This window comes from Odocoileus virginianus, unplaced genomic scaffold (assembly GCF_023699985.2).
Source record: "Odocoileus virginianus isolate 20LAN1187 ecotype Illinois unplaced genomic scaffold, Ovbor_1.2 Unplaced_Scaffold_9, whole genome shotgun sequence".
NCBI lineage: Eukaryota > Metazoa > Chordata > Mammalia > Artiodactyla > Cervidae > Odocoileus > Odocoileus virginianus.
Window position 1 is genome coordinate 2,114,128 of NW_027224271.1, and position 25,365 is coordinate 2,139,492.

Consider the following 25,365-nt stretch of genomic DNA (forward strand, 5'->3'; position numbering starts at 1 on the left):
AACATAAATTTTGTATAGATGTTGATAAGTAAAAGTACCATGAAAATAAAATTAAAAGCAGAAAATGAAATAGTAGATGCTGATGGGAATAACTGAAATTGGGTGGTCGGGCAAGTCCACATAATACAGCAACATGTGAGCAGAAACCTGAAAGAGCTGAGTGTGTGGTCCATGCAGTTATCTGCCAAAAGGGCACTCTGAGGTCCTAGGGTAGGAATGTGCTTGATGTGCTTGAGAAGCAGAAAGGAGAGTGGTATGGTGACAATAATGTAGACGAGGTGGAGGGGGGGTGGTAAAGCAAGTGACAATAGGCCTTGTAGACAGATTTTTATATGAACAATGACTTTCATGGAAAAGAATGGTGAAGCAGGTACTTCCCAGGTGATCCAGTTGGTAAGAATTCACCTGCCAATGCGGGAGACGTGGATTAGGTTCATGGTACAGGAAGATCTCACATGCCGCAGAACAACTAAGCTGGTGCACTTACAACTGAAGTCCACGTGCCCTAAAGTCAGCATGCTGCAACAACAGAAGCACTGCCCCGAGAAGCCTGTGCACCACAGTGAGAGAATAGCCTCTGCTCATCACAACTAGGCTTCCCTGATAGCTCAGCTGGTAAAGAATCCGCCTGCAATGCAGGAGACCCTGGTTCAATTCCTGGGTTGGGAAGATACCGCTGGAGAAGGGATAGGCTACCCACTCCAGTATTCTTGGGCTTCCCTGGTGGCCCAGCTGGTAAAGAATCTGCCTGCAGTGCCAGAGACCTGGGTTCGATCCCTGGGTTGGGAAGATCCCCTGGAGAAGGGAAAGGCTACCCACTCCAGTATCCTGGCCTGGAGAATTCCATGGACTGTACAGTCCACGGGGTCACAAAGAGTCAGACATGACTGAACGACTTTCACTTTCACCACAACTAGAGAAAACCCACATGCAGCAGCACAGACTCAGCAGAACCAAAAATAGATACATAATTTTTATTTTTTTTTCCTTTATTTTTTTATTAGTTGGAGACTAATTACTTTACAATATTGTAGTGGGTTTTGCCATACATTGACATGAATCAGCCATGGATTTACATGTGTTCCCCATCCTGAACCCCCTCCCATCTCCCTCCCCATCCCATCCCTCTGGGTCTTCCCAGTGCACCAGCCCTGAGCACTTGTCTCATGCATCCCAACCTGGACTGGTGATCTGTTTCACACTTGATAATATACATGTTTCAATGCTGTTCTCTCAGATCATCCCACCCTCACCTTCTCCCATAGAGTCCAAAAGTCTGTTCTATACATCTGTGTCTCTTTTTCTGTCTTGCATATAAGATTATCGTTACTATCTTTCTAACAATTTTTAAATGTAAACAAAATGGTGAAGCACACTTCAACACACAGAAAAGAACAAAGTCAATGAAAAGGGTACCATTTTTTCTACCCCCCAAAATTCAGAAAGATAAAACAATAACACATTTTCCCAAATTGATATATGCTTTCAATGGGTCATCACAACAAGCTGAAAAAATCTTAAAGAGACAGGAATATCAGACCACCTGACCTGCCTCCTGAGAAATCTGTATGAAGATCAAGAAGCAACAGTTAGAACTGGACATGGAACAACAGACAGGTTCCAAATTGGGAAGGGAGTACAACAAGGCTGTATATAATCACTTTACTTATTTAACTTATATGCAGAACACATTATGCAAAATGCAGGGCTGGATGATTCCCAAGTAATATCAAGTTTGTCGGGAGAAATATCAACAACCTCAGATATGCAGATGATACACTCTAATGGCAGAAAGTTAAGAGGAACTAAAGAGCCTCTTGATGAGGGTGAAAGAGGAGAGTGAAAAAGCTGATTTAAACTCAACATTCAAGAAACTAAGATCATGGCATCTGGCCCCATCGCTTCATGGCAAATAGGAGGGGAGGGAGTGGAAGCAGTGACAGATTTTATTTTTCTTGGGCTCCAAAATCACTGTAGATAGTGACTTCAACCATAAAATTAAAAGATGCTTGCTCCTTGGAAGGAAAGCTATGACAAACTTAGACAGTGTATTAAAAAGCAGAGATATCACTTTGCCAACAAAGGTCCATATAGTCAAAGCTATGATTTTTCCAGTAGTCATGTACAGATGTGAGAGTTGGACCATAAAGAAGGCTGAGCACTGAAGAATTGATGCTTTTGAATTGTGGTGTTGGAGAAGACTCTTGAGAGTCCCTTGGACTGCAAAAAGATCAAACCAGTCAATCCTAAAGGAAATCAACCCTGAATATTCATTGGAAGGACTGATGCTGAAGCTGAAACTCCAATACTTTGGCCACCTGATGCAAAGAGCCAACTCACTGGAAAAGACCCTGATGCTGGAAAAGACTGAAGGCAAAAGGAGAAGGGGTGGCAGAGGATGAGGTGGTTAGATAGCATCACTGACTCAGTGGACATGAATTTGAGCAAACTCTGAGAGATTCTGAAGGATAGGGGGATAATGTCCAATTCTAAATTTACTGCTATCTATTCGGGAATTAAAGTTACTGAGTACATAAATACTTGGATGCTCAGTAAGGTTACCAACTAGTAATAGCAATTAGCAATAAGTGATCTGCTATTTTAATATTACCATCATATATCCTGAGTAGGTTCTGAAATATTAAATTAGGAATACTGGAATGGGCTGCCATTTCCCTTCTCCAGAGGATCTTCCCAACCCAGAGATCAAACCCATGTCTCTTATGTCTCCTGCATTGGCAGGTGGGTTCTTTGCCACTAGCGCCACCTGGGAAGTCGCACATAGCAGATGCTCAGTATTTGTTGAAGAGATGATAAGTGAATGAATGACATTGGTATTGGTACAATGATAATGTTTAACTGAAACGTAAAAGACAAGTCTAGACATGTACCCAAAGGTATACACAAATTTCGTAGATGACATTGCAGATCCATGGGAAACGAAAAAAAAAATACAATAAAATTTTCTAAAACAACTGTTTGTCCATATGGAAAAAAATGTAAATGAATCTCTACCTCAAACCGCACATAAAAATCCATGTCAGATAGAAGAAATACTTAAATATGAAATGCAAAACTCTAAATATCTTTGATTTAAATCAGATTAATTTTATAACATGGGTAGGGAAATTTTTCTAAACCAGATCAGAAGAAAAGAACTCAATATTCATAAAGGAAAAGCTTTCTAAATTAATTACATTAAAATTACAAATCTATGTATTCCTAATAAAATCATAAAATAACTGAAAAGGAGAAATTACAAATTGGAATAATAAATTTGCTATGCATATAACAAGGTTTCCCTGATAGCTCAGTTGGTAAAGAATTCACTTTCAATGCAAGAGACCCTGGGTCAGGAAGATCTGCTGGAGAAGGGATAGGCTACCCACTCCAGTATTCTTGGGCTTCCCTTGTAGTTCAGCTGGTAAAGAATCATCTGCAATGCGGGAGACCTGGGTTTGATCCCTGGGTTGGGAAGATCTCCTGGAGAAGGGAAATGCTACCCACTCCAGTATCCTTGCCTGGAGAATTCCATGTACTATATAGTCCATGGGGTTACAAAAAGTTGGACACGATTGAGTGACTTTCACTTTCATACACACAGCAGGCAAAAAGTTAGTTTCCAGAATATTTTTTTTCAGATCTTAAACATAAAAATAGCAACCCAGTTACAAATGAGCAAAAATGTGAATAGACACTTTTCTTAAGGGAACATTCGAATTGCTTCTGATATATTCAACTATACTGAGCATAATTACAAATCATGGGCATGCAAATATAATTTCACAATAAGACACTGTTTTTTATTCACTAAATTGAGAAAAAGTTAAGATATCTGACAGTTCCAAGTTCTAGGGACGATTGTGAATCAACTCTCATACATTGCTGGTGTAAGAAATTGGTATAAGCATGCTGACAAGCAACCTAGCATTATCTTTAAAATGATATTGGCTAATGCCCAACAATCCACCAATTTTGCTCATAGGATATAGCCTAGAGCAAGTCTTGCACATGTAAAATAGAAGATACAGTAGTCCTCTGGTATGCATAGGTATTGCTCAAGGTCATTATCCAAAATGATATAGTATTGGCGTATAAGCAACAGGCAACCTCTTGTGTACTTTAAATCATCTCTAGATTACTTGTAATACTTAACACAATGTAAACACTATGTCAATAGTTGTATATGCAATATAAATGCTATGTTAATAGTTGCTGGTACTTTGCAAATTCAAGTTCTACTTTTGAGGAATTTCTGGAATTTCTTTCAAAATATTTTCTATCTGCAATTGGTTAAATTGCAGATGCAGAAAACAGATATGGAGGAATGACTGTATGTTCATAGATGCATCATTCCTTACCATCCTTCCACAACAACAACAATAAAAAACTAGAAAGAACCAAAAATCCACTGACAAGAGAATACACAAATAAACTGTGGTAAATTTTCAGAATGATTATACCAAACAGCAGTGAAAATGAATATGCTGCAGATACACTCACTGACATGAATGAATCTTAGAAACATGAGGTCAAATGAAAAAATAAAATCAGAAGAATATATGCAGACTGATACTATTTTATTAAGTTTCAAAACAGGAAAAAATAAAAATATATTGTTTAAGGATGTATGCAAAAACTGGTTAAAGTTGAGCATTCAAGAGAATACAACAAAAATAAATAAATAATAGTTACCTCTGGTAAGTATGGGGCAGAGGTAACTAAGGGCAGAATTGGGGTGGAAGACAAAGTTACATTAAACACTATTGGTAATTTCTTATTCTTAAATTGTGTAGCGGATGCACATGTGCTCCATTTTTTTGTCATGCTTCATGGTTTACATAAACATAACAAGTTACTTTATGTGTTTGCAGTAATTCCTAGTGATGCATTTGTTTGACGGAAATGGCTCAAAACAAAGATTTCTGTCCAGCAGAAGATATGCAAAAGTTAAGAAATAGGTGGCAGATGAAATATTCGATGTTAAAATCTGATAAGGGATTAATAGCTGGACTCCACAAGTTTCTCAAATTACCAGCAGAAGAAAATCAGAGATATTGATAGGAAAATGGACAAAAATATGAATAGTCAAGTCACAGAAATGGAGAACTGAATATGTAACACTAGTAATCAAAGAAATGCAAATCAAACAATGAACTAACACTTATCCTTCGTACAATTTTCAAAAATGTAAAAATATGCTAGCAAATGTTGGAGGGAACCATGTACTCTCATGTATATCAAAGTGTAATCTAGTACAGCCATTTTGGAGAGCAGTACGGCAGGACTTAGGGAAATTAAGTATACACAAACTATATGATCCAGTAAATCCCACTCCTGGAATATTATTCTTCATGTATACCCATGGCTAATTCATGTCAATGTATGGCAAAAACCACTACATTATAATAAAATAATTAGCCTCCAATTGAAATAAAAAATTAATTAAAAAAATTCTCACAGAAAAGGGTATGAACAAAGATATTCACCACAGAGCTGTTTGTGGTATCTGAAATTGGATGCAACCAAGGTATCCATCACCAAAAGGGTGGATAAAGAAGATGTAGATATGTACTATGGAATAACCTGCTGCAGTAGAAGTAATAAACTAGATTTCCTTATGGTCATCTGGGTACATCTTGGAAACTCAGTGTACGTGCATGTGTGCTCAGTCCTGTCCTACTCTTTTGCAACCCCAAGGACTGTAACGCACTAGGCTCCTCTGTCCATGGGAAACCTAGCCCCAAGTGAAAACATCAGAAACCATGATAGCTATGCCACAATATTATTTATATAATTGTTTTTAATACAAAAATACTATACTCTTGACAAAGACACGGGGCCTTGAAAAGTAAGACAATGAAATCTTGCCTCTTTTTTCTTTCTCAACAATAGTTATTCATATGAGTTTTGGTTTCAGAATTATGCTTAGCTCTGCTTTAAGCTCAAGGATATTCTACCTATGAAACACACCTCTTTACAAGAAACAGACTGATCTCTGACACTGGCTTAGTCAATAAAAGACAATGTGTAAATCATTGTACAGTTGGCACTTGGCAAAGGAAGAAGGCAGAATAGAGGTTAATGTTGGTTTGTGTTTGAAGGTCACTGTTCTAAGAAGAATGAAGAAATACTTAGTTTCTGACATTTTGCATAAACAGGATTTTGTACCAATTTGGTTAAAAGAAGAAAAGAGTAAAGCATCTTCTTTTAAGTTACAAAGAAACAGTTAATAAAATATCATTGATGTGGCTACTGTTGGATTTAGTAAAGCTTAAAAAAATAAGATGTTCTATATGAAAATGATCTGTGAACTTCACCAATTGGCCAGTATATAAATAATAACAATCACATTGTAAATTCAAAGCTCTACTGCACTGTATCTAACAGTTTTATAAGCACTTTCCCTTGCATTGCGAGGCCCCTAAAAAGTCACTCTACGTTAGGCAACTATTACCAGTCCCAGCTTAAGAATTAAAAACTGTGTCCCCAGAGAAGTCATCATTTAACCAGTAAATTACAGAAGAGGTATTGAGAACGTCTATCTTCTGATTGAACTAGGGAACAATTCTGGAAATTACTAAATCAGAGAGCAGATTTTTGTTTATTTGCATAGAGTATTTTCAAGACAAAGGAAATAGCAGAAACTGAACATGTGTTACACTAAACGGAGACTTCCCCTAATGTTAAATTCTAAATTTACTGCTGTTAGGGAAATAAAGTTACTGAGTACTTAAATACTTGGAAGCTTAGTAAAGTTACCAACTAATAAAAGTAATTAGCAATAAATGATCTGCTATTTTAATATTACCATTACATATCCTGAGTAGGTTCTGAAATATTAAATTAAGAATGATGATATTCTTCAAGAAGATATGCAAAACAGAAAAAAGTTCTATTTTGCATGGTAAAATTTCCACTTGATTCATGTTTTATTAATGAAAATTAGCTAACTATGGCACTCAAATATTTCTAAAAATATTATTCCAGAAAGATTTGACAAAGCAATGCAGCACATACTCAGTAAGTGGCTATTTACCACAGATGAAAAGATAGCACTTACATTCCCTTTGGTAATTTTAGTATAATTAGCTATTGAAAAGGGTTATATATTTTTCAGAACCATTCCAACATGTAATTCAAATGCCCTCATTTTTAAATTCTTCCTCACAAATAAATCCAGATGGCTTTTTAAAATATTTATTTAAAGTTCTAAATTTACATGTAAATTCATTTTTAACACTTTTTATGAAATTTGATTATGTGCAAGTTTCAGCATATACATGTTTTCTCAGAGGTTACTACAACAAAAGATGTTTCTATTAAGCTGGAACATAATTCCAAATTGCATTATCATCAATACATTATTCAACAAGAATCACTGTGCAATAAATAGTTGTTTTCATTTTTATTTTTATTTTTCATTTTAGTTGGCAGAAAAGTGGCCTGCCTTATCATTTCAGATTATTGCTATGATAGTAATTTATAAGATCAATTTCTGTACCACTACATGTAGGCTGCTTAATTCCTGTGTAAAACTGATTTGCTTCTTGAAATATATCCTAGATTCACTTGAATTTTATTAATTTATAATCACAAGTGCTTTGTTATACCAATTATTTGGTTATAGTATGAATTAGAAGGAAGACCTGCATGGTATTCACAGTTAGGGAATTGCATTCAATGATATTTCAACTCTAGCTAATAATGGTGTCTTTAATATAGATAAATCATATTAGAAAAGAAGTGATTCCATCGTGTTTACTTGATTTCCTTGCACAGAGGGCAAGAACTCCATATAGACCCTAACCTATCACCCTGAACTGCCTTCTTATTCTGCCCTCATGATAAAGCTCTGAAGAATAAGGGGCTGAGTGGCCTCATTGCCATTTATTGATGTCCTAAACCTTGGGAGGTTTGCATTTCATTCAAGACATGAATGTGATGATGGTGGGCTGCATGCATGCTACATGATTTTAAGTACATGTCCCCCAAGATAGTCCTTTTGTTAGAGATGCTTGAATTTTACATAAAATAATCATGATCACAGTTCCTGTCTGAAAGAAGCTAAGGACTAGCTGGCAACAAAGGAGGAGAGAAAAATCCAATTAGCTAATGAGAATAGGCCACCTCCAGGGTTGCATAATTCAAAGGGGTGTTATTCACTTAGCTTCTGATATGAACAATGGTCCCTGTGTTTGTGCAAGTAAATGAAAATATAAATGAACTGATAATACAATAGTAACTTACAGCTGTAACTCAATTTTCTCCAGATATCAAAAAATTTTGAAGAACAGCAAAGTTAGATTAATAATACTGACCCAAATTTCTTATCTTCTTACCCTACCCACATACTTCAGAAGACCCTCAGCCTCTCATTCAGATCCCCATACTTTCAAGTATTTCTGGGAATTCCTAAAAGGGCTCTCGCATTTTCTCATGAGCAAATCCAGGCTGCTATGGACAACCACCCTCACTCCACTGCATTTGCTCTTAGCTATTACCATTCACTGCATTGCTGCCTCCGACTGGTCTGCCACTCTACCCTGCAGGACTTGTTCATAAGAAAATGTGAAATCTCAATAAAAGCAAAAATAAACAAATGGGACCTAATGAAACTTAAAAGCTTTTGCACAACAAAGGAAACTATAAGCAAGGTGAAAAGACAGCCCTCAGATTGGGAGAAAATAATAGCAAACGAAGCAACAGACAAAGGATTAATCTCAAAAATATACAAGCAACTCCTCCAGCTCAACTCCAGAAAAATAAATGACCCAATCAAAAAATGGGCCAAAGAACTAAACAGACATTTCTCCAAGGAAGACATACAGATGGCTAACAAACACATGAAAAGATGCTCAACATCACTCATTATCAGAGAAATGCAAATCAAAACCACAATGAGGTACACGCCAGTCAGAATGGCTGCTATCCAAAAGTCTACAAGCAATAAATGCTGGAGAGGGTGTGGAGAAAAGGGAACCCTCTTACACTGTTGGTGGGAATGCAAACTAGTACAGCCACTATGGAGAACAGTGTGGAGATTCCTTAAAAAACTGGAAACAGAACTGCCATATGACCCAGCAATCCCACTCCTGGGCATACACACCGAGGAAACCAGATCTGAAAGAGACACGTGCACCCCAATGTTCATCGCAGCACTGTTTATAATAGCCAGGACATGGAAGCAACCTAGATGCCCATCAGCAGACGAATGGATGAGGAAGCTGTGGTACATATACACCATGGAATATTACTCAGGCATTAAAAAGAATTCATTTGAATCAGTTCTAATGAGATGGATGAAACTGGAGCCCATTATACAAAGTGAAGTAAACCAGAAAGATAAAGACCAATACAGTATACTAACACATATATATGGAATTTAGAAAGATGGTAGCGATAACCCTATATGCAAAACAGAAAAAGAGACACAGATGTACAGAACAGACTTTCGGACTCTGTGGGGGAAGGCGAGGGTGGGATGTTTCGAGAGAATAGCATCAAAACATGTATATTATCAGGGTGAAACAGATCACCAGCCCAGGTTGGATGCATGAGACAAGTGCTCTGACCTGGTACACTGGGAAGACCCAGAGGGATTGGGTAGAGAGGGAGGTGGGAGGGGGGATCGGGATGGGGAATACATGTAAATCTATGGCTGATTCATGTCAATGTATGACAAAAACCACTACAATAATGTAAAGTAATTAGCCTCCAACTAATAAAAATAAATGGAAAAAATAAAAGTAAAATGTAAAATCTCACTAAGACTAAGAGCTCATGTGCCAGGCACTGGTCTCTCACAAAGACATTCTCCTACTGGGATGGGTGCACTGAGCCCTTAAATGATCAAAATTGTGTGTGGTGAATAGGAGAGAATGTTCAACTTCTCTTTGTATTGTATTCTGTTAGAGAGTACATACATCTGAAGAATGAAACAGTCCTCTGTGTTTAAATCTACTGTCCTCTCTCTGACATCAATCCAAGGGAACTGGACCAGGGAGATACTAACAGCTTCTAAGTTGTCCTTAAAACAACTCTTCTCCTCTAACAATTAAGGTTAAACCACTGTGTCAAGCTTGTTTATATCTGCATCATCCTTTCATTTTGACGTGTTCTTGTTCAGAAGTCCCATCAGTTAACCATGCAGAGATTCATTAGGACAGTTCATCATACAAGTGAACCATGGATGGGCATTGCTTTAGGGTACACAGGCCAGGAGTCCAAGCACAAATGTATGCCATACATTAGAAGTTATTGTGTGTTTTCACACACATTCAGTCATCCAGTCTTCACAGCATCCCTGTGAATTAAACTATGTTTCCCCATAAAAGGCATCACAATTCAGAGAGGAGATGTTATTTGCTCAAGGTCATTTAAATGGCTTGATAACATTAGGAAACCAGAATTTTTTCTCCACAAGATTTCTTTTCTTAATTCTTCCTAGTCAGAGGGCTTATTTCATTTCATTTGGAAAACTTCCTGCCAAATTAGGGCATCAAAGTAAGCGACACTAAAAGAATTATGCAATGCTTAGACCGTATCAACCTACTCTCTGTTTCATCTACATGGACAAGTCATAACAGCAGTAACGATCACATCACCTGATGAAATACACCATACTTAAGGCATGTAAAGAGACTAACCTTACTGAGACTGGGTTCAGTAGGTTGGTGGGGAAAGAAACCCTTGCAAAGATTTGAGGAGAAGAGAGGTTCAAAAGCTGAGAAACAGGGCTAGATTATTTTGATAAACTTGAGCTATCAAGTAACATACTATTTGAGAAATTAAAGGACATTTATGAGGATACATATAGAGCAAGAATCTTTGCTACTTGGGAAAAGATATGTTTGACCATACTTGGTAACAGAGAAGCAGCTAATGGAGAAAAATCCAAAGTACAAAAGAGAAAGACAATATTGTAAAGTAATTAGCCCAACTAATAAAAATAATTGGGAAAAAAATAAATAAAAAGTGGGAGAAATGAAAAAAAGAGAGGGAGAGAGAAAGACAACATCTTGATGAAGTGAGGGCCCAAAGAAGGCAGGAAATGAATTAAATACATATTGTCCTGGGCTTCCCTGGTGGCTCAGTGGTACAGAATCTGCCTGAAAATGAAGGGGACTTGGGTTCAATCCCTGCTCCGGGAAGATCCCACATGCCTTGGAGCAACTAAGTTGGTGTTCCACTACTACTAAGTCCATGTTCTGCAACTCCTGAAACCCATATGCCCTAGAGCTTGTGCTGAGCAACAAGAGAAGCCTGTGCACCACAACTAGAGAGTAGCCCCCACTAGAGAAAAGCCTGCACAGCAACTAAGACCCAGCACAGCCAAAAATAAATATAAATTTTAAAAAAATAACCAGAGTGTCCTGGGGTTAGTCTAGGAGTAAACATACCATAGAATAGGAGAAATGAAAAGGCAAAAGAAAATGTCAACTTTAATCATTGATGAACTGTGGTGTTTGAGAAGATTCTTGAGAGTCCCTTGGACTGCAAGGAGATCCAACCAGCCCATCCTAAAGGAAATCAGTCCTGAATATTCATTGGAAGGACTGATGCTGAAGCTGAAACTCCAATACTTTGGCCACCTGATGTGAAGAACTGACTCATTGGAAAAGACCCTGATGCTGGGAAAGATTGAAGGCAGGAGGAGAAAGGGAAGACAGAGGATGAGATGGTTGGATGGCATCACTGACTCAATGGACATGGGTTTGAGCAAGCTCCAGGAGTTGGTGATGGACAGGGAAGCCTGGCATGCTGCGGTCCATGGGATCGCAAAAAGTCGGACACGACTGAACTGAACTGAATCATTGAAGAAGCTTTCAATAGTCTGGTAAACCTGCTTTTATTTTAATTATCTTAATGAATATTCATAAGGAAAAATGTAAAGTGGACTTTCCTTCTCCCATCTTGAGAGTCATTTATGGAAGAGCAGAAATAGCTACAAGAGAGGATTTAAAGTTTAAGTCCAAATTTTGATACATGTCTTGACCCCAACAACATGGTGTTATCTACCTAAAAGACTTCTGATGTCTACATGAGATAAGGGACATGTATATGCTTTATAAATTACAATGATAAATATTAGTTATTTTTACTAACTACACTTTTTTGAATATGCTTAAAACTTAATAAATGCCTTTAAGCAGTAAAAAGTCATATAAAGATAAGGAAAGTGGGAATAAGAGATAGAAATGTAGCTAGAATGAGAGAGAGAGAAAGAGAGGTTGAGAGAGACAGAGAATCAGCTAAGAAAACCAACATCAATGCCAAGCAGACAAGATTCAAACTTCCATAAATTACCAGACAAATGGACACTTCTCTGAACTGACAAAATATTAGACAGGATTTCTATCAAAATCCAGTAATGCCACAGTGGAATTCTGTGTGTGTGTGTTAGTCTCTCAGTCATGTCTGACTCTTTGCGACCCCATGGACTATAGCCTGCCAGGCTCCTCTATCCATGGGATTCTCCAGGCAAGAATACTGGAGTGGGTTGCCATTTCCTACTCCAGGGATCTTCCTGCCCCTATCTTTGATCAAACTCTCAAGACGTGAGATGCCTGAGTTTCTTCAATTGGTTAAGAATATGATGCCAAAATCAGCAGAGCATGATTCTTGAACAAGATATTGCATATCTGTTTCTGGTTAACTGCATGGTTGTTCATCATTAAATCTACCCCAGAGTCTATTTTCATTCTCTTCATTACCTGGTGTATCTGTCAGTGCCGCTGGACTATGACAAAGATCCAGACCACAGCTGCTTCCTGTTACTTACCTCCTCCCATCTTTCCCCTCCAATCCCCAGCACTGTAATGAGGCCACAGCAGGTGCACCATAGAAGCACATCATGTTGAATTAAGGGGAACATCCCTTTTATTGTGTTCATAATACTTTATTTGCTGATGTTTTGATTACTGTTTAGAACACATAATAAATGTAGCCAAGTAGGCCAGTGTACTACTGGCAAATTTTTGTGTCTTATAATCTATGCTAACAACAGCAGCAATAGCAATGATATCACCCCAATTACTTGATGGCCAAACACTGTATAAACATTATCCCTCATACTTGTAATTCAGCAAGACAGGCATAATTAGCCCTGTATTACAGATGAAAACGTGTGATGCAGAAACATTAACTGCCTTTCCCATGACCACACCTGTATAAATGACATGCTCTGACCTAGGTATATATGTGTCTCAAGTCCATTCTTTTTCCATTCTGCCATGTTTTCTACCCAAAAGAGTTGAGGCTTAAATGAACTGATGGCATCTTCAGAATTACATTTTATTAAAGTTAGCTATCCAGCCATGTGAGGTATTGACTTGAGTGTCCCCCTCAAGGGGCATGGTAGCACAGGCAACTCGGGTAACACAACTGAAAGAGAATATACTGGCAAGACTCAGATCCCAAATTCCTCAGAGCCTTTCCCTCATCCCTGGTAATGGGATCTCAAGTGAAGAGTAGTATTAATCATATTCTTCAATTTATGACACATTGTAACTATTAGCTTTTGTAAAGCCTCTCTCGATTTTACATATCTTCATTCCCTTTTATCCCCAATTTGCCCTCCCCTTCTCCTCCTACCACAGACAACTGGTGTAATGGGGTTAACATACAAAATGCCTGTAAACTGTGTATCTTTCTCTGTGTGTGTCATTAATTTTTAAATTTGTGTGAGTGGTATTGAGATCTCACCTTCTTTCTTACTATTTTCACTCAATATTTTACTCTGTATAGACTTAGTCCATTTTGTCTCTCTTGCACACCCACCATAATGAACAATGAACAAAATCAAATACCTCTCACAGAAAAAAACAACAAAATGAAAATTGCAACAAATAACTTCTGTATATGGCTATGCATAGACCTGTGTGTAATTCTGTTTGGGATATTCAGCAAAACTATCAGGTCCTCGAGTATGTATATCTCTATTGTACTTTGACTAAATACCAGCAGTTTGCTTTCCAGAATGACTGCACCAGTCTAGGCACCCATCAGCAGAAGCCTTTGCTAATATATCATTTTGTCAAGTTTCCTGGATTTTAAAACGCATTTTCACTCTCCTGACAGCTCAGTTCCTAGTATTAGGTGGTAAATATTATGCCCAAGGAGGTCTCACCAACAAACTAATCAAATGATGAAGTGTTAAAAGAAAAGAAAGAAAGGGCTTCACATCACATGTTCTGCACACTTAGCACCTGGAAGAAAAACACTGACCATGTTCATCTATTGTGTTCTAATTCACACGTCAAGTATGTTCACAGGGGAACCATACAAAAGCACTCTTCCGCTTTTGTTTACATCTCTCTATCATGGTTTTGACGAAGCAAAGCTTTTTAAAAGTGTCCACGAAGGAGAAATTCATGTAATGATATCAATGATTTCGTGTATCTTTAGGTTACATCTATACAAGCTACCATTCATCACTTCCTTAGTTTACTGTGGTTTCAATTGTCAACAATGATAGGTGTTTGAAGGGTATGTCTTAATTAAAAATCAAGCTTCAACTCAAAGATATTTTCCTATCAGTTTGGAGGCAGCATGACCAAGTTTTGGTTTTACATTCTATTTTGGATACTCCCCAGAGTTTATATGGGTAGAAGCGTGTTTCTGTTACTTACTTCTATTCTATACTTCCATGCCATGCAATTACATGGTGTCTGATATGAGAAGCATTTAGTTATAGCTCCTTGTTAACATAGTAGCCAATATACCTTCCATAAACCAAGACTTGGGGTTGAATTTGCCTATTATGGAGTGTTGTTTATTCCATAAGAACGTAACTCCTTAAGAGTTGTATACACTATTACATAACCAGTGCCTTGAATCCTGAGTAAGTAGTATTAAATGATTTATTTTTCATTCAGCCTAATGGAAAAATCCTCCATAAACAACAGGAATATTCTACAAGCCCTCTTCCAAAGGCATGGGGGATTTGCACAACGAAGTCTTAACCAAAGGAATTCAGGCTAGAGGACAGCAGATTCTGGAATGACAGTCTGATCTGATTGCAACTGCTTCAGCCATATCTCAGCACTCCCCAGTAGAACCAACAGAAATGGAATAAGAATATAGGCCCAAAAATCTGGTGTCTTAGGCTCAACTGTCTTTATATGTCCCCCAAAGCCTACCTAAAAACACTTATGTTCTGCTTTATCTTACCTTACTCTTCTCTCCCCTTTGTAATAGCTATACTTTGTTCTAAAATTCAAATGATCCTAATTATTAGGAGAAATAATTATATGTGAAAGAAGAAATGACAAAAAAATTACTGAAGAACACATGGAAATGGATTTAAAAGAGCAGGGGAAAAATAGCTTAGAGAAATCTTGCCCATTGACCTCATTGTATGTATTGGTACATATGGTATTGTGGTCCAATGCCACATGAGGTCACTTCTTAATTTTTAATATTAATAGAAAAGGAAATTGCATCAGGTAGATAAATATAAACAAATACACATACAAGATGTCACATAAAACCCAAATGAACTTTTTGGACAATCCAATACACACACATACACATAGATATGTGTGTGTGTGTATGTGTGTGTGTGTATTTACATATACATGCTTCACCCAAGTATATTTAAGCATATCTAAGGAGAGGCGTGGGTTGTAATAACAGCATTACCTTTGTGATCTCAGTTTCCCCATCTGTAAAGTTAAAGCATTTTTGTAATTTTTAAGGATCCTGCAATTTTTAGTTCTCAATTCTCTGGCTGATATTAATGCTGTATATAAAAATAAAAATTCCTGATTATGCTTAAATTTCCCAAAACGCAAACTACAATCTATATCTGATTCAAACAAAAGAAGTGCTTGAAGATTAAACATTAGCCGCTATGACATTTCCCAGCATTATTAGAATTAGGTTATAAGCTGTGTAAGAAAAATTATAGGATACTGATGATTAATAACCTGTAGTGAAAAACTCCGTGGGAGCGTGTACTGTGTGAACTATTATTAGATTTTAAAGGCACTGGGGAAATCCACCTGAGAATTTGGACAGATGCCCTTGAATTCATGTGCTTAATATTAATTTTCATTCCTAAGTAGCTAGATACTGTGCTGCAGACAGAGGTCATTGGAAAGGCCCACTATTGTGTGCCAGAGTCTTCAGAGGTTAAAAATGCACCATACCTAATACTACTGAATTTGTGTGAATCAGGAAGACAAAAAGTAGGAATGGATAATGCATTTCTTATAAATAATTAATCTTTCAAGTAAAACATGTTTTATAGATGACTATACCAAAGGTAGAAGCAAAAGTCCCCTCCCTCCCAAGGAATTACAGAATTGTCACAAATATAACCATCCTTAGCTCCTATCACCTGCTAAAACTCACGGTGGATTTCACAAATGAACCAGTCTACCCACTTGAACTGTTTGGGTATCTTAGTAAAGCTAATACCAGAGCCCTGTGATGAGACATAATTCATCAACAGATCCTCATGAGTAAATGTCTACACTGAATACATGGATCTTGACAAACCATGCAGAGGTGTCATCAGCCCTGATGTGTGAGTTACTTACCTGGTTTTGGTGGTCCAGGGTGAGGCAGACAAAAGGGCTTAAGCCCTAGGATGTCTATGCTATAAACTAACAAAGGCCAGAGAGAGTGTAACGTGATGGAGGCACCCACGTTCCATGTAAAATTAACAGAGGATGCATCAAAACTCAGTCAACAAGATAAACGATATTTTAATGCAATACTTTAAAAAAATCAAAATTAATCATAAACAGGATTTTTTTAAGTGCTAAACTTTGAAATATGACTCCTGTACCATTTTTAATTCCACATCTTAGGTAAACGCCTCCCTCGCCCAGCTTCCAGTCCTATGTGCTCAGTCGCTCACTCATGGCCGACTCTTTGTGACCCCATGGACTGTAGACCATCAGGCTCCTCTTTCCATGGAATTTTCTAGGCAAGGATACTAGAGTGGGTTGTCATTTCCTTCTCCAGGTTCCAGCCCTAATATCATGCCTAAAGTGAATGTTTAATGCTAACTGAAGTCTGAGTCTCAAGATTTTTCCCTCATTTGCTGCTAAGCTATACAGATATAACACTTGCATAAAATACTCATTAAAAATCCCTCTTGATAAAATGAGACTACATACTCTATGGGAATTATTTTAATCCTAATTTCACTAAAATTGCTACAAGGTTAGTTTGCAACACTTTTTTTTTCTTCAAATAAATAGCACTTGAAGAGATTATGAGATATAAAGTACTCCTAAAACCGTCATGATGGGAGGGATTGGGGGCAGGAGGAGAAGGGGACGACAAGAGGATGAGATGGCTGGATGGCATCACCGACTCGATGGACATGAGTTTGAGTAAACTCCTGGAGTTGGTGATGGATAGGGAGGCCTGGCGTGCTGCGATTCATGGGGTCGCAAAGAGTTGGACATGACTGAGTGACTGAACTGAACTGAAAGAACAACATTTTGATCAGGCAAGTAAAAGCAAATTGGAAACACTCTATATGTATTTGAAATCTTTGTGTTTCAAAGAATGCTTGGGACATTCAGCAGCACTGATGAGGGAAGAAAGATGATCAATTCCAGCAATGCTTGGTCCTAGGTGTGATATTTCTACATGGCCAGTCAGAAGAAAGGGATGTAGAATAACCAACAAATGGACAAGGCTTAATGTGCCTGCATATTGGCATCACTCATAGATTTGATTATACTTTCACAAAAGACATCAATTTTGCTATCTACACATGTCTGGAAAGAACCCTTGATTTCAGATTCCAAACTGTTGCTCTTTATTCTCAGAAATAGACTTGAAGGAAAGAACAACAAAAAGGAGTAACACTTGCATAAACTGAACTCTAGTATTGAATTAACAATGGCATTCTAAGGGTAGTAATGGAATGAATAAAATGCTATAGGGGCACCAGCGGTGGGTGAAAAGTTCTTCAATGGTGGGAAAAATGAAATCAGGAAAGATGTTGGAGACATGATAAATGAAATAGGCCTTAAAAGGTGCACAGGGATTCTCCAGAGGAAAGAGGGGGGTTCAAGGCAGAGGCAACCACATCAAAAATAAGAGTTTATGATGACATGATCTTCTTTGCTTTTCTGTCAAAGAGCTAAGATGAAGGACCATGACACTCAATGCAATGTAGGAAATTCAAGGAAGAGTAAGACAGCATAGACAAAATAGCACAAAGAAGTGGGAGGAAAGAGAGAAAACATCCAGCTTGAATTTTACACAGTGGATCAAGAACAGCATCACAGGGGAGCAAACACCAGAGCTGAACACTGAGAGGTGATGGAACGTGAGTGTGCACAGATGATAACCGGAGTCAGAGGCACACATGATGTTAAAGCAGCAAAGAGTTGTTTGGTTTGGACATGACATGTATGAAAAGGAATAATGAGAGAGAATGTGAGAACCTTAGCTGGAGACCGGAGAGCTGAGGACAGCAAAGTCCAGATTTGTATTTTTAGGCAGTAATTAAATGGCAATGTCAGACACTGGTGGTTTTGAAACAAGGGTGTGATCACAATTGTGCTTTGATAGATAAATCAGACCACAGAGTGTAAAATGGAATTAAGGGAAGAAAGACCAAAGGCAAGGAGACAAGGAAAGAGACTTTAAAAGTTCTACTAGGATTGCTGGATCCAGCAATCCCACTTCTGGGCATACACACCGAGGAAACCAGATCTGAAAGAGACACGTGCACCCCAATGTTCATCGCAGCACTGTTTATAATAGCCAGGACATGGAAGCAACCTAGATGCCCATTAGCAGACGAATGGATGAGGAAGCTGTGGTACATATACACCATGGAATATTACTTAGCCATTAAAAAGAATTCATTTGAATCAGTTCTAATGACATGGATGAAACTGGAGCCCATTATACAGAGCGAAGTAAGCCAGGAAGATAAAGACCATTATAGTATGCTAACACATATATATGGAATTGAGAAAGATGGTAACGATAACCCTATATGCAAAACAGAAAAAGAGACTCAGATGTATAGAACAGACTTGTGGACTCTGGGAGAAGGCGAGGGTGGGATGTTTCAAGAGAACAGCATTGAAACATGTATATTGTCTAGGGTGAAACAGATCACCAGCCCAGGTTGGGTGCATGAGACAAGTGCTCGGGCCTGGTGCACTGGGAAGACCCAGAGGGATCGGGTGGAGAGGGAGGTGGGAGGGGGGATCGGGATGGGGAATACATGTAAATCCATGGCTGATTCATTTCAATGTATGACAAAAACCACTGCAATGATGTAAAGTAATTAGCCTCCAACTAATAAAAATAAATGAAAAAAAAAATAAAAGTTCTACTAGGGAACTCCACCTTAATTCAGGACATGATCCTTTAAGACAAGTTGAATCTATCTTCAGGAAACTCTGTGTTGCAAGTAGTGCTGGCATGAAAACCTTACCAGAAGAAATCCCTGCCCTTTAATCCACTCTCAATTCCTAGCCCTAAGTCGGAGCCAGTGCTCTAGCCTTTAGTTGATATAGTTGCTTGATGTGCACGTCATCATTTCTGTTTATCATATACCTGTTCTTTAGTAAGCATTGTCAGGTGCCTAGCATTGTCTACATGTGGAATTCAAAATGGTTTCCATCTCTGTGGGTAGCCCTCTGGCTATTGGTCCAACTGACTCAAATGTCAGCATGACTTTTGAAGGTTCTCCACTGGCTTACAGGTTGAAATTCAAGCTTCTTGGCTAGAGATACAAAAGGCTCTGGGACCTGGCCCTTGGTGGAATCTCCAGCTTCAATTTTCATCAGTCTCTGACCCACAATTTACGTTCCAGCAACACGAAAACAAATGTAGTTCCGTCTTCACAAAGCCCTTATCTTTGCCTCATAACTCACATTGTGCAATACCTAACTCTCCCTTTCTCTAACCAAGTGAGGCTCCTTTTGGTGTACTTCCTCAGTGAAGTCTTCCCTCACAGGTGACTTCAGATTCATGTACCAGTATGCACCATTGGATGCAATGTCATGGATGGTCTGATAGAAGAAGACTGGTCTTAATGCAGTGAAGAAAACAGACTGTGAGCTTGCTTCCTCCTGAGATTATGAGACAAGAGAAACTGGATAATAGCCTTGGCATTTCCTCCTACCTGCCTGCTCCTTTGAGTCAGTCCTGCCAATGATCTGTTGTGCTGTCATGAACAAAGGTTGCTTCATCTCACCTGCTACCCTAGGGGACAGTCTTAGACTTTTTATTAAGGCTTCAGCAAAGAATCACAGCAAGTTTTTGGTTTTTTAGAATCACAGCAAGTTTTTTGTTTTTTTTTTGTTTTTGTTTTTTAGGAAGCTGAGTTGATTAAACCATTCCCGACTCTGCACCTTACACTTCATCATTGTGACATGAAGACTCAAAAGCATTTTTCACCCAGGGCTAACCCTTTTTTTTCTCTTTTATCTTCGTCCCTTGGATCCCAATTCACTGTCAATAGTTCTAGTATTTAAATGTGGACCAGGAGTCTATTTGAATTTAACACAAACATTTTAATGGTAGAAAATCTGGAAAACACAATACTATGCAATGAATGTCTCTGTCTTCTGAGTGTCTGAGTGTTGTGTATGTGTGCAAATACTTACATGGAATTATGTAGTCACATAACTCCATTCTTAGAGCAATATTCTGTACTTCATTTTAAATTTGCAATTTGAATTTTTATGAACACTTAGTCTTATAAACACTTGAAATGTACTAGTCTGTACATACTGGTTCTCAATTTTCACTTCTACAATGTTGTCCAAACATAGACTTATGGAAATTTAGAATGGCAAGCGACTCAGAAATTTAGTCCAAATTTTTCACTTTATGTATATGGAAACTGAGGCACAGATCAAAGAAGTGACTTGAAAGTCACACAATTAGTTGCTTAGCAACGGCAAAACTTAACATTTATCTCCTGCTATGTAGCCTCCCTGTTGTGCCCAAACCACTACTGCCACCAATTAAGCACTGTGCTAACCAAAAGAGAATGAAACCACAAATAATTTCCCTCAAAGGGCTAGTTCTCCTATCCCATAAAAATGGTTTGTAAATCCTGTTACTCTTATGTGCTAATTTTCCAATATTATGTACTAAATTTCCAATATCACCTCTCCGCTAGGATGACTTTCTCAGACCTCACAGGGCCAGTTAGTCACCTTTAACAACATATTGTAATTTTCTCTGTTTATGTCTTACTCTACCTTCCTAGTCTATGAAATATTTGAAGCCAAGGGCCACATTTCATATATGTCACCATGGCCATATATTCAATTCCTCTAGATGTTGTAATAAATTTTCACAAACCTAGTAGCTTAAAACAACAGAATTTTATTCTCTCACAGTTCTGGAGGTCAAGATTCTGAATTCAGTCTTACTGGGCCAAACTCAAGGTGTTAGACAGACCCTACTCCTTCCAGAGGCTCTTCTGTGCCTTGCTGCTGCCAGCATCACTTGGCTTGTGTTCACATCACTCCAGTTTCTGTACTTCTGGTCACACTGTCTTCTCCTCTTCTGTTTATGTCTAATCTCCCTCCACCTCCCACTTCTAAGGATACATATGGTTGTAGTTAGGACCCATCTAAACATACTTGACTTAATCTCAACTACAAAGTAGTCTGTCTGTTTTTGGCCACATAAAGTGACAATCAGTTTCCAGAGACTGGGACATGGGGAATATCTTTGGAGAGGTGTCATTATTCAGCTTGCTGAAACCTCCACTTCAAGATTAGGATCTGACTCATAGCACAAAGAGTTTATATTCACATAGTTCTTTGGGTACTTAGCATATCTTTAAACCACAGTTTACAGAATCAAGCTTCTCCATTTGGCCTTTCCAGTGTAAGGAAAGCATTTACAATCAAGATGAGATGCAGCCAGAGATTCAGATCTCAGATACCTAGGTAATGAACTGATTTCACAGCTTAAATACAGTTAACTTTGGTTATGATAACAGTTTGGAATAAAGAATATTTATTTCCTACTGATTATAAAATCACTGCTTGCATATTATAGAATATTAAGGGGAAAAAAAAGAAGGAAAAAATATAAACTAAAAAAAATCACCTGTAATTCCTTTACCTATAGATAATCACTGTTAACATCATGTTTATTTCCAATACATGATATATATGTATACATAAATAAGCATGCTTAAACAAATACATTTTACATTTGGTATATGTATCCCTAATATTGTAAATTATACTATTTCATATACAGTAATAGACATCAGTTCAGTTCAGTTCAGTCACCCAATCATGTCCGACTCCTTGCGACCCCATGAACTGCAGCACGGCAGGCCTCCCTGTCCATCACCAACTCCCGGAGTCTACCCAAACCCATGTCCGTTGAGTCAGTGATGCCATTCAACTATCAGAGGACAGAGTAATAGACATATATATCATATTTTCTTAGATGGTTTTATACCATATTATGTGGAACATTTCTGTAGCCTAATTTTACCCACTAGGCATATCATTAGCATTTTCCCATGTCATTAAAAATTCTTTGTAAACATCATTTTAGTAGATGCATAATGGTCCATCATGTGGATGTACCATAATTTACTTTACCATCCCCTTAATGTTAGGCAATTGGGCTGCTCATAAATGACTTTTTATACCACTGAATTATAAAATAAATGAGAGGCACCTATCAAAGTCAAGCCAGTATTGGTGCAAGTTGATGAGTTTATTTTCAAAGACTGGGAAACATATGCTTCCATATAGCCACACTTAATACAGAGTGTTGAAGTACTGATATTTAGACCATGTTCCAGCATGGCTTTGCCCCCACTATCTAACAGTGTAGTACCTATGGTCCAGTGCTCTGCAGCATATGTTTATCAAGAGCCAGAGAGTATGAGATGGGCAAAGATGTGTGGCAAGTCAGGAAGAGTTTAGAAAGTTACAACCTGAAATACTTCCCTTGGAAGATAAAGCCCAATCCAGGTCCGGATATGAGCCAGAAAAGGCATGGGGTATCCATAAGGCAAGTGAAGTTAGATGAGGAGGTGGCCACTGAGTGGCTTAGTTGCCTCCAGCAGGCCTGGGTAGATGCAAGAATATTGAGAGCTAGATGGGAGGTAGAAAGAATAAGCTTCAGATTTTTATACCTGAAGGGCCAGAGTTTAGCAGTTTCCCCCTTATGCATGGTTTCCCTTTCTATGGTTTCAGTTTCAACTGTGGCCCAAAATATTAAACGGAAAATTCCAAAAAGAAACAATCAGTTTTAGAATGCACACCATTCTGAGTATCTTGATGTAGTAGCTCCACCCACCATGGGCATGAATTATCTCTTTGGCCAGTGGGTCTTCCCCATTATTCAGTTAGCAGCTGGCTCAGATAACAGATTGACTGAAGCAGCATCAGCAGTGCTTGTGTTCAAGTCACCCTTATTTTACTTAAGAATAGCCTGAAAGCACAAGAGTAGTGATGTGCACAGATTGAATATTATCTTCCTGTGCCAATTTATAAATTAAACTTTGTCATAGGTATGTATGTATAGGAAAAGTGACAGTATATAAGTGTGGAGTTTGGTACTCTACACAGTTTCAGGTATCCACTGAGGGGGATCTTGGAAGGCATCTCCCACTGAAATAGAGAGAACCACTGTAATTCTTTCAGGCAGGGAGATAAGGTTTGTGTTTTTGTGCTTGCTTCTATGCACATCAACTTTCTATCCCCTGTATCCTTTTCAAAGTCTTAAAGAAACTGACCTGACTTCTCATAAATTCAGTATTTAAGAGCTTCCTATGTGCTAGGTTCCATGTCAGTGCTTTTATTATACATCATCTCTTAGCATCTTCCATCAATCCTATGACAGAGCGTCCTTATGTTACACATAAAAGTAACTGATGTTCAGCAAGGTTAAGCACAACTCAAGATTGTTCAATCAAGATGAACAAGCTCAGGAATCCACTGGCATTCCAGGGGTTAGAACTTGGCACTTTCACTGCTGAGGGCCCACGTTCAATCCCTGATCAGGGAACTAAGATCCCTCAAGTCATACCGTGTGGTTAAAAAAAAAAAAAAAAAGTTGTGCAGGTCTCCAAAACTGTGCTCTTAAGTCCTCTACCTCATTCTCATCCTAGGTTTCTGGGCTCATTTCAAGATATTCTAGTTCTAAGATTCCAGTTGGTACCTAAACAAAGCACTTCATAAATATGTGTCTTTGGGTACACAGAAAAAGCTGGGGCTGGAAAAACAATTCAAACTTATGACTCCCTCCCAGTGAATTAATTTCATCATAAGCACTCAGGGGTCATTTTCTTTCAATCTCCTGGTGCTTGCGTAGAATCTTTAAAACACACAGAACAGTCACTCTGAGTTTTACTGCTAGTGGAACTCTAATTATATGAAAGGAACATGAAATTTAAGAGATATAAAATTAGAGATAAAGATGTCTTTAAATAGTATAACTCAGCATTGAAAGATTGGGAAAGAACTTTGAATGTCAGAGCATTAACAAATACCCTTGATATATTAAGGCAGGAAATTCATTGCTTTAAAGTTTAAATGATTTCTTTTGTTGGGGCCCAGGGCAGGCTGCCCCAAATATGCCTCAATGGCATATTGATTATTTTAAATTAATGTTACTTAAGGAAAGACTGATGCAAGAGGAACACTCTGACCCCCCTTGCTGTCTTCCTGGACACATGAAGTGAATCTCCCATGTCAAAGGTGCTCTCCCTGCATCTGAGCTAGAAGGACACCCTTAGCACCAGAGACGAAGAACTGGGGGCTAGAAGCCTGTAGAAACAAGCCTTGTCACTTTAACTGACTACCCCAAGCCCAAACTCTGTTCAGATTCTTCACTAACTCAGCACCCAAAATCTGTGTCTCTTTGTCCTGTCAACTTTATTGTTTCTTTGTTTGAAAAGTAAAAATGCTGTTTGCTTTGGCCACCTTGTAAGACCCATTTCTATTATACCTCTATGTACTCGAATTAAAAATTGTTTCTTTTTCTATTAATCTCTCTTTTGTTAATTTCCTTATCATATGCAAAACTCAAGAGGAGGAGAGAGGGAAATTTCCCCTCCCTGACACTACTGAAATGGAGCAGGACCCTATGGTCCTTGCCACCCACCTCCCATGTCCTCGGCCTGCCTTTTGTCTGTAGAAAACTTTAGTCAAAGAATAAGTTTAACCAGAAAAGTGAGAAATGTGGAAACAAAGGAAAACAAAGGAAGTTGAATAATAACAATGTAGTAATTAAGCATAGTCAAAGACCTTTAGTTCCTTCTCAAGGGCTATAGACAATATTCTGAGTCATATCCTGTGAGCACAGTTTGAAACACCAGGTGAAGTTAACTACATGATGACTGGACTGTACCCACGACAAAGCTGCCACAATTCCAAG